Here is a 13,821-nt window from a genome sequence, read left to right as displayed (position 1 = left end):
GCTGAACAAACCCAACCCTCTCAGCCTTTCCTCATAGCAGAGCTGCTCCATCCTTTTGATCATCTTGGTGCCTTCTCTGGACTTGCTCCAACAGCTCCACATCCTTCCTGTGCTGGGACCCCAGAGCTGGAGGCAGAACACATCCCAGTATTCCACCAAGGGCTGCTCTTCCACTCAGGCTGTGGCAGACCAGCCCCGGCGCAGATGGATCCCTGCAGACTGCCGGATCGAACCGGGGGGATGGACAAACAGCTTCCCTAAACAGCTTCATAACAAAGTGAAAGTAAATCCATGTTCCCAGAACAGCTTTTCAGCCTCAGGGATAGATGCTGAAGGACTCGTGCTGCTGCCAATGCGCAGCCCCACGGTTTCTAAAAATGACAGATGATAATTTTCTGTTACCGAAAGTATTGCGGTGAATTTGGTGTGATTCTGGATCAGGCCTCAGTTGGACAGATAAAGGTGAATTGATTACTGAACTCAGAATTAATGGTTGCTTAAATGCCCTAATTGCATTTGTTCTGAGCAGAATGTGATCCTAAATTGATAATATGTATGCAAGGCACTTGAAAGTGGTCAATTTTCCTAAGTTGGGAACAATTGCAAACAAGAAACGATTGGAGGAAAAAAAAGGAGAAAAAATAATGGGTGTTCTAAATGAGGGTTGTTTAAGAAAACTTTGATAGATGCTGTCTCCTCCATAGCATGCACACAGTTCTGCAGTCATTGAAGATATTCTTAGCTAAGAATCTATCATTGTTAAGGAAGAGAAAATCAGAAATAATAACAGTAATAAAAACCCAAACAGGAAAAGAAGGGATTTGGTAACAAAAGCAATGAATTAACTGTTACATAATGCAGAGACCTGGAAGGCTAATCTGGAAGAGCAGTCAATGAAAATTATGTTTGGTGGCACTAAGGACTGTTAGGGAGTGTGCATGTGTGTGTGTTTATATGCATGTATGTCAGAAAGAAAATAAATGTTGCATGGTTTTAGATGAAGCTGGCAAAAACTCTGCTCTGATACTGAAAAAAAAAAAGGTGTCCAGTCAAAGATCATAGCTCTAGAGAAAAGCAGCCTGATGGGTGCATATCCTACTGAGGGGATGGCAAGATTCTTGCTCCAGCAGTAATCAGGCAGCACATTAAATGACAACTGGTAAATTGAAATGTTTGCACATGTCTAGGACAAGAAAAACTACCTTGAATGGTTTCATGTATGTCAGTACCTGGGTGTTGGGGAAGGGTGTGCCCAGAGAAGTTGCGTCTGCCCCATCCCTGGAAGTGCCCAAGGCCAGGTTGGACACTCGGAGCAGCCTGGGCTACTGGAAGCTGTCCCAAGGCAGGGAGTGGAACTGGATGGGCTTTAAGGTCCTTCCAATCCCAGTCCATCCTATGATTCTATGAAGTTAGGCAAACAAAATAGAATGGCATTTGTTTAGGTGAGATGCTGGATGGCAGAGAGGGGGAGACTCCTAGCACTGGGGTATAATAAAAGATGGAAGAGATGCTGCAGACCCCTTGTAGTCAGAAGAGCACCAGACTCCCTGTGGGACCTCCAAGAATCTGCTCACTCTCATCCGTTACTGAGGATACAGTTTTCATACACTAAGTGTTACTGAAATTAGGACAAGTCAGATGCTGTGAGTGGTCAGGTCTGCTTGGGGAGCTGATTTTGTGTCAGCAGTGGGCTCTCAGGAAGACAAGTGCAAATTCATACACTCAGAAACCCCCGTGGGCAGAGGAACGATGGTGTTTTGGAGGACAGTGACTCATTTGAGAGTTCCCATGAAAGAAGATGGAGAGTGAGCAGAGTGCTCATCCAGCACCATCAATCTTACCTTCTGCCAAAACCTGAAATGCCAGGAATGACGACTGTCATATTCCAGGCTGGGATTTCCCAGGCAGAAGTGTCTACACTGTGCAGGGAATCAAAATCCTCCATGGCACATGGAGATTTCTTTAGTGTGGGCAAGAGAGGTGACTAATCCCTGCCCAGGAGATCAGTGCACACAGTCCTTGGGACTTCCAGAGGGCTCTGGTGGCTGTGCTGGCCAGGCTGGTACTCAACTCTGACTCCTGGCTCAGCAGCCAGAATGTTATTGAGGAGCTCAGAGGATGAACTGTGGTGTAGATAGCCAGACCCCTATGGAGCCCTAAACAAGTTTCACTTGAATGTATATCCAAGTTGGTCACAGGCTGGGGGGAAAGAAAAACTCCCAGGGGAACATTGTTGAAGTCACTGGGCTTTTCTGTGTAGGAAGAGCCAGTGGTGGCAGGGTGACCCCAGACACAGTATTCAGGTGCAGCTCCTGGGACTGGAGTTGTTTCACCTGTGAGTCAGTTTGCTGTTGGACAGTTTGTCTCAGGGTGAGGTGTTTGGTGCAGCTCTGCCTTCTGCCTACACCTGTGACAGCCCAGCTGGATGCAGAAATTCCAGGTGTGGACTTTCTGACCACACCTTACCTCCAAGGGCAGACATCACCCAAGACAAAGAACTGATCTCAAGTGTAAGAGAAATGCAGACAAAAGCTCTCAAGGACTGGCTCTTATTCTTCAGAGGGGCTGTTATCTCCCTCCCATCCCCCTGTCCACACCACCTGCATGCAGCAAGGCCCTCATACAGATTTCTCCTAATTATGGCTTCCAGCAAAGCGGCTTGTACTGAAAATTAGTGAATCCCAGCTGGAAAATCCAGGGGATATCCTGAGAAAAACAGCTGTGTGAGGACATGGAAGCATGCTCATTCCTGGGTACAAAAGAACACTCGTAATGGTTTCGTAATAAAAAATGAGAAGGCTGAGCAGCACCCAGAAGTGTCCTTGTGTGCCACAGCAAGCACCAAGAGCAGGGCATGGCTGGAAAACTCTTTGAAATGGGGATTCAGCACTTCAAAAGCAAAGGCATTAAGCTGCAGTTAAGGCACTTTTTAAATGGTGAGGGAAGTCAATAAAGCCTGTGGGGCTGCAGGATAGGTGGTCCTGTCTTCTCCACTCAGAGCAAAGGGGGAGCAGGGTCTGTGGAGCTGCCAGCCTTGGAGCTTGGGTTTGGTGGATCCCATGGGGCTACAGGAGCATGAACCCTCTCAGGACCACATGCTCCTATCTTTTTTCCAGGTGTCCCCCTCTGCCCTCAGCCTAGCTGGAGCATTCGCATGGTCTGGATGTGTTGGCAGTGTTTACTTGTGGTGTCTGCAGTTCCCTGCTGCCTGGCAGGCTCACAAGGGGGTGCTTTGGCTTGTTTGGGGGCTTGAGGGGTGGCTCCCCTGATGCTGGGGTGGAGGGAAGGTGTCCTTGTCTCAGGATGCTCCCTCTTCCTCAGAGAACTCATGTCACAGGTGGCAAAAAATCCAGACAGTTCAGCAGCACACACAGAATCGCTCTAGTTTTGGAGTTTTCTTAATTGGAAGAAAATATTATGACAAATTGGAGGCACCTGACAGAGATGTACCAGGAGAAATCTCTGTACCCTGTTGCTGCTAGGAATGCCCAATCAATGACAGGGACAGGCTCACTACCCTGCCAAAGAGAAGAGAGGAGGTTTCTTCCTGAATCCAGCTGTTGATACACTCATTCCCAGGAGCAGAGTGATTGATAACACAGTTATTTGGAACCCACTAGTGGATATATTCTTAGAAACTAGAACCTCGTTTTCTCATGCTGCAAAATGTCATTTCCTAGGACTGACTGAGCAGAAATTGGATTTTGTTCCTTGCCTTCAGAACTGAACAGCACAACAGACTGATAAATATTGATTGTGCATTTATATTTTATTTTTTTTTTATTAAAGCACCCTAGCCTGATAATTGTATGATTACAAATACATTAGAGTTGATCAGAAAGAGCAGCAGGACAGACTTTTATGATGGTGTCAATCGAATCTCTTGGATAAAGGGACCCTGTGGGAGGTAAAAAGCCCCACACCTGGATTTGCCCAGCTTCTTGACTGTGGCCACAAGGTCCATTTTTGTGTCTCTCTAGCAGAGTAACCTTCACTCACGCTTGCATTTGTTGGAAAAGTCCTGAGTATAGCTGCAGGGTGCTCATTACATGGTTCATTACCAATCCTATCCCTGGCAAACAGCCCCATGTGTGTGCTGGGGGTATCCCTGCTGGAAGGATCTCTGGCCATGTTCTGCTGAGCTGCTCCAGGACATTATTTCACCTGGTGTCTGTGCTGCAGTGTTGGGATGAATGGCTGTACGTTGTAATGGCATTGTTAATTTGGGATGTTGGGGATTTGTCTGATCAGAAATGTGTGTCCCCTGGAAGAAGTTTTCCAAGAGACAGAGGTCTAGGGAGAGGTTTTCTTCTTGGAATCAGGAAAGACATCTGGGGCAGACACCAAACCCTTCTTCCTCGCCTGGAGGTTTGATGGGGATTGCAGCACCCTGGTCTCGTGGAAGGTGGCCCTGCCCATGGCCTGGCCTGGAACAAGGTGGTCTTTCAGATGCCTTCCAACCCTTGTGTGATCCTGTGACCCCACATCCCTGCGCAGCAGTCAGGGTGCACATCCTGGTTCCTGTGTGTCACAGGACATGGGTGGTGCCAGTACAGAGTGTGCCAGCTCTGGGGGAAGGATCCTTGTAGCTGGCCACTATCCCAGCTGGCCCAGGCTAAGGGACCACTGGCATGTGCTCCAGCTGGGCAATGTGACCCAGAGAGCACCCACCACCCCTCACCTGTGCACCCACAGAAACCCCCATTGTATTACAGCCACCAAGAGGCCAAGGGACAGTGTTTGCCCTAAACACTGCTCTGTTAGTCTGGTAAAAGGGCCCTAAAGCAGGAAAAGCCTTGTGTCCCTGTGCCTCTCCACCCCACACTGCATCCCCAGCCCTCTTGGTGAGCCGGGTTCCTGGTAAGCCTGGGGACAAAGCCATTGCCTTTGCATGCAAGAGCTGTCAGGATGGAGATGTGCCAGTGGTGGTGAGCAGCACCAGGTCCAGCCCACGGTGCTGGGGAGGCTCTGGAGGCAGCTTGGCAAGCACAGGGCAGCACTGCTGCTGAAGCTTGGGATGGGATGGGATGGGATGGGATGGGATGGGATGGGATGGGATGGGATGGGATGGGATGGGATGCGATGGGATGGGGTGGGATGGGATGCGATGGGATGGGATGTGATGGGATGGGATGCGATGGGATGGGATGCGATGGGATGCGATGGGATGGGATGTGATGGGATGGGATGCGATGGGATGGGATGTGATGGGATGGGATGCGATGGGATGGGATGCGATGGGATGCGATGGGGTGGGATGGGATGGGATGGGATGGGATGGGATGGGATGGGATGGGGTGGGAGGGGATGGGATGGGATGGGATGGGATGGGATGCGATGGGATGGGATGGGATGGAGCTGCAGCAGGTGGGAGTGTCCAGAGGCATGGAGCAACCCAATCTGCAGTGCTGGGATCTGCACCAAGGTGGGTCCTTGAGGCATTTCCAGTGCTGCACGTCTGTGTTTGGAAGCGTATCGGTTGTTAAAGACACCGAGAGCATTTGGCAGGATTTCAACCCAAAACTTCAAGCCAGTGTCAATTCGCAGGGTGACGATTTGCTGGCAGGAAGCAGAGCAATCCCTCAGCGCTCTGCAGGTGCCCGTTGGGGGACAAACCCCAACACTCTGGGGACATCCCTGGCAGCTCCTGCGCTGCGAGCGGAGCCTCCCAGCCAGCGGCGGGTCTGCTCCTGCCAGGGGCTCTGCCGGGGGGCTTCGCCAGCCAGAGCTTTATTCCATCCTTTCCCTGGTCCATTCACCATGCCTCCTGCCTCCTCCCCCTCTCCCCGTCCCTCCCACCCTGCCTGCTGGATCCCCAGCAGTCTCTTGACACCTTGGGGGAAGGCTGGGAGGTGTAACCATCGCCAGCGAACGAGGGAGAGCAGGAGAGAAGGGAGAAGGAAGCCAATAACGGGGAGGTCTAGGAAGGTGGTGGAGGGGGAGGGACGGGGCCACTCCTCCATCGGTGGGACTGCAGATTATTTTGCATGGATTGTTGAAGAGAAAAGGGAGCTGCATTTGTGAAGGGACCAAAAAATACACAGCTCATTGCTCGGGTAAGTGCCAATGTGAGCTCCCGGGCTCTCATTGTCATGCTGTACATCGATCCCGCCTCCTATTTTGCTTAGTTATACTGGGTTTGATTCTTATTAAGATTATTTGATGCATCAGCTGTATGCTTCAGAGGCTGGAGACTGGCTGGTACGTGTGTGTGTGTGTGTGTGTGTGTGTGTGTGTGCGCGTGTGGGAAGATGCCCATTCTCTGGATATACATTGACACATTTTTCCAGCTCTCAGTGTGGTGTCTCATTCGCAGTGTTACCCCAAAGCGTGCCGTACACACACACACAAATGGTGTTTGCTGCTCCTGCCTTTAAAATCCACTCACACACGCAATTATCGAAGCTGAAAATTAAAGGGGGGCTCTTAAATCACAGTCCTCAGTAGCAGGGGGCTACTTCTCTTTATCCTGAGCCTGACACGTTCAGTATTATGTTTTATAGCAAAGCTACATTTAAAGATCAATTCGGCAGTGGTTATTGCATCCAAATTACATGGTTGTCATGGAGATGGTACAGAGAAGCTGAAGTGATATGACTGCATCTGGACTGGAGTGGGGCTTTGCTGCCGAGTGAGATCCTGCCTTGCCTCCTATGTCTTTTTGTCTCTGCTGGGTTGCAATTTCTTTTAATCTTGAATGAAGCGGTGCCGTATTAGAGGATTTAGAGGTCGAGCTGCTGGGAAGGGTGTGTGTTACCCCCACTCAGCACTGGGTTATTATCATAATTGTTCTATTAACGTCTGCGTCTCCCTGAATTTCTTCCACAAGTCTGGGGAGGAGGAAGGCGTGAGAAGGACAGATAGTTTTCTGAACACAGCTAGGGCTGGGAGTACTTTCTGAAAGGATACCTGCCATGTCCACACCTCCCTGCTGGCTCCCACACCTTGGGGGACAAAAGGGAAAGGATGCTCTGGTTTTAGCCATGTTTATCTTCCATTTTGCTGCCTCAACTTTGAGGATTCAAGGAGCCAGTCACCTGCTCATCACTGTGTGAGGGGAATGGCTTTTTTAATTATTATTTTTTATTATTATATTTGTTTGCTTTGCAACTGGTAATATGGATGTGTTGGCAGTTGGGAAAGAAAATCCATAATTTATGAGAATGAAATTTTCCTGCCCAAGGCTAGCTAGAATACAAAGAGTATATCTGTGGGAAGGGCATGTTATATGTTACAGATGTGTATTTCTCTAGTGCCTGGGAGTAAATCACACTATTGTGCTCATCTTCATTATTTTGGGTGTTAGGCTGGCTTTAGTCAATATTTAATCTAAGCTCATTGTGTGTTCACACAATAAATGTGCAATTTGGAGCCTAACTTTACATCTCTAAAATGCTTTGGGAATGCATGTGGCATTGTCTCCATAAATGCAATTTCACCCTTTTCTGTGAGACCAAGCCTATTGTGGGCATGTAAATATAGTAAAAGGCACTGGTGGAAGCAAGCCCATCAGAATGGCAGCGTTTCTGTAATTGTATCACTAAACATAAGACAGAATTAATTACTAGGATAAACAGAGCTTTGTAGCTCTTGGATCAGGATAATATTTGCATGGAGTTCCAGGCCTACATTATAGTAGCTGGCATTATGGCTTTAATTCCCCCCATGCCAGTAGATAATGTTTTTAGCCAGGAGTGGAGCATATTATAATTAGATATTTTTGCTTTAAAAAAATGCTAAATCTCCATGTCCTTGTCAAATTGTCCATTGCAACTGTTCCAAAGTCTGTGATTCAACTAGGATTTTCTTTAATGTGATTTTTCCTGTACAAGTCCAAGCAAACAATGGATAAAGTCTGAAAGTGGGTGGCCGAGTCCAGAGGGGCAGTCAGAGAGATGGCTAATTCACAAAATGGATGGTTCTCATTCTGTGCCTTTTTTCCCCCTAAAAGTTCGGCACAAGTGGAGTTGAAGTGGGTAGTTTTCCCTGGAGATCCCTTTACGAGTGTGAGGCTGAAGCCAAGTAGTTCTGCATTAATACTGAGTTCCCTCCTGTCTCAGCACCTTATCACTCTTCAGCCCACCCTAGGATGTGGCTGGATTATTACCTGGGGAAACTGAGGCTTGGCATGGTTAAATGACTTTGCCAAGGTGACAATGGCAGTGTTGGGCAGGGGACACAGGAGCTCTGCCAGGAAAAACCTCTGTGTGACCACCAGGCCTGTTCAGTGTCCTGCTAGCACGGGGGAGGTGGTGATGGGGAGCAGGAACTCCAGCTCATGGAGACCAGGTGGGTGTGTTTGCTGGGGCCACTCATGAGCGCTCCACAGAGGGTGGCAAGAGGGACTCAAGCACTTTCAGACCAGTTTTTGAGGCGCCCAAGATGAGGATTTGCTTTTCTGACCTCAGGCTGTCCTCCTTGCGTGGCCCATCATGTGGCTCTTCACATGAAGCCCTCGCAGGTGTCTTGGCTTTCTGCTCTCCCTACTGGTGCTTCTCACCTCTTATCTCCCTGCTGAAATACCCTGAATTGTTCTCCTGGACTTCAACCCAGAGTACCATCACTTCTCTGCTCTCAATCCCACCATCCAACACCTTTTTGTCCTCTTCCTCCATGGGTTTTCCCAGCAATGAAGTTCCCAGCATCCAGCAGTTCCACAAGCTTCCGTGCCATGAGTTTGTGTGTTCTGTGCCTGTCCTGAGGCACACAGTGCTGGGTATGTCAGGCCACCATGTCAAAGCAACTCAAGTGAAAAGTCTCCTTTGAAATCTGAAGTTGCCCCATGTGGTGTCTGTGGTTCTGCACAAAGCTGGAGCTGGTCCTTGTTGCCAGTAGGAAATGGATTCCCTGTTCAATTCACATACAGGCATCTCTGTGTGGCCCTGCTGACTCGCAGAGGTCGGTGGAGTTGCCAGGAGGATGGTCCCTGGGCTGGGAGGGAGCTGTGGCTGCTGCCAGCAAGGTGCTGGCTATGGGCACAGCGATTCCTGCTGAGGGAAAACTTCCTTGGAGGTTGAGTGTGAGCAGTCCCTGGAGTGGGTGATCTCCTGGTGGAAGTGGCCACATCCTTTGTGGGTGCTGCTTGCTCTGCTACCTGACAGTCTCTGCTGTGGACACACCTCTTTGCGAGATTTGCTGGAGGTGAAATCATCCTCCTTGCCCTTTTGGCAGGAAAATGCCCATTTCCCCTGGAAAATGCCTTTCCCAGGGATGTGCTGGGACAGGATCCATGGGAGGCTCAGTGCATCCAGGCTCTCAGTGGCTGGATGGAGCCATAGGAGTGGCTCAGGGGTAGATTCTGCACAGGAGGCTTGTGGTAACCACCTCTCCCTTTGTCCTCACTGCTGTCCTCTGTGCTCCTGCGGGAGCTGCAGGAGTGGCTGAGATGCTTGGGCAGGTCCTTCCCTGCAGTCCACAGTCCTGACCCTTGCTCAGCTCCAAGGTGGGGACACTGGTGATTCCTCTAGAGCAAACAATGCCCATCACTGGATCAGGCCCAGTGCTCCCTCACTTGCACCAGGCAGGGCCAGAGGGAGTAAGGAGCTGCAGGCAGCCTCAGCAGAGATTCTGCAGCTGAGCCCAAGCTCCTTCTTGTGCTCTCCATGCTTTTTCTGGGCTCTGGGCCTCAGCCTGGCACTGGGCACATGGCTTGTCACCTACCTCTTCACCACCACTGCTCACATTTCCTCCAATCCTTCCTCTGCCACCTTCTCATCATCTCACTCCCCTCATGGGTTCTCAGCTCTGTGGTTTTGAAGGGCCTGTGGAAGAGGCAGGGCTGGCAGGTGGCTGAGGCTGTCAGCTGTCAGGTTTCTTGAAGGAACTGTCCCCACATCCCCATGTCCCCATGTCCTGGCCAGGAGCTGAGCTCACACTGGGTCCCAAAAGAGGAGACCACACCTGAAGGGATCTTCCCAGCACCACTCTGAGGGGTGCCATGGGAGCTGCTCAGGGTGTCACCTCTGTGGTGCCACCAGCCTTGCCTCATCTTCTGCTATGTCCTCTTCTTCTCTGAGACATGCTGGATGGCTGCCAGAAAAGGTAGTGCTGATGGGATGCCCTGACATTGGTGGCTGCTGTGACACCTCAACAGGAGCAGGGAAGGGGCAATGCTTCCTTCTAAGCAGGATGGATTCATCCCAGGATTTTCTGCCTTCCTCTACAGCATGGGACATGGTCTGGTTCCAAGGATAATCTCCCAAAGCCCCAGTCTGGCACTGGTTTTGTGTCTCCTGCTCTCCATCTCTGACACCTCCACACTGCAGAGGCCCCCAGTGTCTCTGGGAGCTTTCCATGTGCTGTGATGGTGGCAGGGACATGCTGGGGACAGGGCTGCTCTGTGACCTTCAGGATGAAGTGTTTGCTGGGCTGGGGGCTCGCAGCTGGATTTGGTGTCTTGTGCAGTCACTGCCCATCCTTGTCTCCCTCCAGGCGATGCAGCTGAGCTCCCCTGTCTCTGTGGCCTTGCTGTGGCCCTGGGATGGAGAACTGAATATCCCCTCAAAAGACAAAACCTAGGAGAGAAATCCCAGTGGTGTCCCTTTTCTGAGGGTTAGAGCATGTGCCTCTGAGTTCTCCTCATCAACATCAAGCAGGAAAACTGACATCAGACCCCAGTGCCTGATACGCTCACGGTTCACCAACCGTACTGAAAAGCCCAGGGAAAATAACATGAGCTCAGCCTCCTCTCTGGCTTCTCCTCCCCCATGTGCAGTTGTCTGTCTCTCTATTATTTTCTTGATATGGAAAAACAAATTTGACCCAAATATAATTTTATTTTAAACCTTTAAAAAATTGTAAGATAGTAGGGAAATGCTGTGATACCAAACTCAATTGAAGGGTTGCATTTTTTTGTTTTCTGGATTTGCTTACATGCTCCAAAGTCAAGGCATAAAGCTCAGTTCTTGCAACTTTTTTTTTTTTTTTTTTTTTTTTTTTAATCCAGCTCTTCAGTGTTTTCAGTACAAGTGCATCACAACTCTAGGTAAGGTCTAGATGACATATAATTGCAATTTTCAGCAAGTGAACAATTAAGTGAACAATTTTTCCAAAAAAAATTCACACAGTTCTGGGCAAAAGCCTCATAGAGGTGGAGAGGGAGTTCCCTGTGGTACCTTCCAGTCTTCTTCCAGGACCTGATCCAGAATTGGGTGGTCTGAGGCCAGCTCAGGGAAACATCAGGTGCTGCCATGTAGAGAGCAGCACCTGCTGACTGCATCCTCCTCCACAGCAGGGCCTGGGCACGCTCACAGAGATCTCTGCCCACTCTGTGCACGGCCACTTGCTGGTGCTGGACACAGGAAGAGAGGAAGGCCCTGCTCTAGTGGAAGGTGACCCTGCCCATGGCAGGGCTTTGAGGTGATCGTTAAGGTCCTTTCCAACCAAACCATTTGGGGATCCTGTGGCACCTTCTCCAGGTCACCCACAGCCTCTCCCCATTGCATGTCCTAAAGCAGCATCTCCTCACCACACATCCTGGCAGTTCAAGGAGCGTTTGGGCAACACTCTCAGGCACAGGGTGGGATTGCTGGGCTGTCCTGTACAGGGCCAGGAGCTCGACTAGATGATCCTTGTGAGTCCCTTCCAACTCAGGGTATTCCATGGAAGACAGAGCTGGCAGCCTTGGATGAGTCCTGCCCTCAGTGTGACGTGAGGCACCACTCCCAACGCTGAGCTCACCTTGTGTGGGGCTCTGCTCCTTCCCAGATTCCGCACATTTGCTCTTCAAACAGGCACTGGTACCCAGCCTGTGGGAGTGGATGGAGGAGAACTGGGACCCTGGAGCTTTAGCACTTCCTAGGAACAAAAGCAAGCAGGCTGTGGATGCAGCCTGCCCAGGCAGGACACAGGCACGGGGGAAACAGAAGGGGTTTCTGGCCAGAAGGGAATACACGATGCAGAGGAATTCTGCTAAATTAAAAATATATATTTGTCTTTACTGGTACAACAGAAGCTAGGGGAGCAGGCAAGAGGAAAGTGAGAAAGCTTTATTTAATTAGATTATAAGGCCCCAAAGGCTTCAGACTCATAAAAAAAAATGAATTGATTTTTGTAATTGAGGATGGGGTTTCTGCCAAGTGCTGCCTTAATGAGTATTTAGGTTTTGCCTCCTAAGTTAGCAGCAACAGGCAAGGGCAGCTATTCAAGCCACTCCTCACCTGAGTCCTGAGCTTGGAAACAGGAGCTGCCTGCCTGCAGCTGGTAGTGTTAACCTGCCTTTCCAGGAAAGGTCATGGAGTGTCCTTTCAAGGCAGTTTATTCAGGTCTCTTGGTATTCTCTCAACATGAAATCCCTCCATCTTCCCCAGAACCCAGGAGGCAGCTTTCTCCATGCATGGGTGTGGAAACTGAGGCAGCAGATAATCACCGAGTTGTTTTTCCTAACAGAAGTAGAGAGAATTAATTTACTGCAGCAGCTGAGGCAGTTTCCTTTGGTGGCTTTTCTAGGGGCTGGTGGGACAGGTGTGTGGCACTGGAGCCCATCCTGTCCCCCCCTGTCTGAGAAGGTGCCTCTCCTGTAGGTGATCCTTAGAGCCCAGCATGGTGAGAGGGTGTTTGCTGCATGCACAGCTGGGACCTGCCTCTGCAGGAGCCATGGGACACCAGGGAGGGCATTATCCCTCACCCCAAACCATAAGACTGTCTGGAAAGAGCAAGAGATTTTTATCCCAGACTTTTGGACCTACCTCCTTTTGTCCTTACAGGCTTCCTCCAGAGTCTTTTCATTTTTCCATGCAAGAATGGGGAGAGTTCAGTGTGCAGAGGTTCAGGATTTCTTGTGAGCCCCTGCTGTGAGAGCTGGGGTAAGTCCAAGAGGAGGTGATTCCAAAATGCCTGGTGGGAATGTTGATCCAGAGCTGTCTGGGAACCAGGAGCAGAGTAACAAGCTCAGGTGAAAGGCAGGAGGTTTGGGTGTGCAGGATCACAGCAAGATCACAGCACGATCACAGCTTGATAGCAACACCTAAAATGCAGATGTGTTACTATTACTGCCATCAGAGCAGGGGAGCAGAAAAGTGGCCACAAAATTCCAGCAGTACCTGGTAGATGAAGGGAATGGTTCTGTAGCAGAAGCCTGTGCTTTGTGAGCTGGAGATTTCCTGAAAGCAGAAGAGCAGGAAATCCACTGCTCTCCAGACAACAGCAAACTGCAAGGAGTGCACCTTGTGGGGACACTGTCCCTTTGATTCTGCACACTTTAACAATCAGAGATTCCCAGTGTCATCTGGGAATCAGAGATTCCCAGTGTCAACTGCACACGACTGCAGTTTGCACACTTGTCCCCTGCAGCAAACCCGGCTGCCACTCCTCGTGTGCCACTGTGTCATTGGGTCACTGGCTGCACCAGGCTGAGCAGCACTCAGCTCCTGAACCTCTTTCATCTTTACAGCATACTTATTTCTGGCAGGCCCCTCTGGCCTCTCTGTGCTTCAGTAAAGTCTCAGACCAGCACGTAATTCATCAGTTTCCAAAGTCACTGTCTGATGCCCAAATGTAATGATGTCTAAGGAGCAGGAGGAGAGTCCTGAGAACACCTAAAAGAGTCTGCTGAGAGGCACAATGACCCTACTGCAGGCTGGTGTAGCAGCTCTGCTCTACCCTTGCCACAAAACCTAGTGCAGGGCGTCTCAGAGGTCGGGAGAGCCTTTTGGTCCAGAGCAGGTATGGTTAAAACACTGTCCTGGTGCAATTACATCATCCTGATGAGCTTTTTGTAATTCCCCTGAGGAGAAGCAGCATCCTTGTCCCTATAAAGCACCTTTACATCAGTCTAGGAGTGTGCCTGTTAGAGTCCTTCCTCAGGGAAATCCCGCTGCTCTC

At 50.0% G+C, this 13,821-nt stretch overlaps 1 protein-coding gene across 1 annotated transcript in view; it reads left to right on the top strand.

Moving 5' to 3' along the window:
- Positions 1-5,866: 5,866 nt before the first annotated feature.
- PSD2 (pleckstrin and Sec7 domain containing 2) overlaps positions 5,867-13,821 on the top strand; it is a 54,104-nt gene continuing 46,149 nt past the window's right edge. Inside the window, exon 1 of the mRNA XM_068205560.1 lies at positions 5,867-6,056. The gene's annotated coding sequence lies outside the window, so the exon portion shown is untranslated. The remainder of the gene's footprint in view (positions 6,057-13,821) is intronic.

Source organism: Anomalospiza imberbis, chromosome 15 (assembly GCF_031753505.1).
Source record: "Anomalospiza imberbis isolate Cuckoo-Finch-1a 21T00152 chromosome 15, ASM3175350v1, whole genome shotgun sequence".
Lineage (NCBI taxonomy): Eukaryota > Metazoa > Chordata > Aves > Passeriformes > Viduidae > Anomalospiza > Anomalospiza imberbis.
This window is presented reverse-complemented; position numbering and strand designations above follow the sequence as displayed.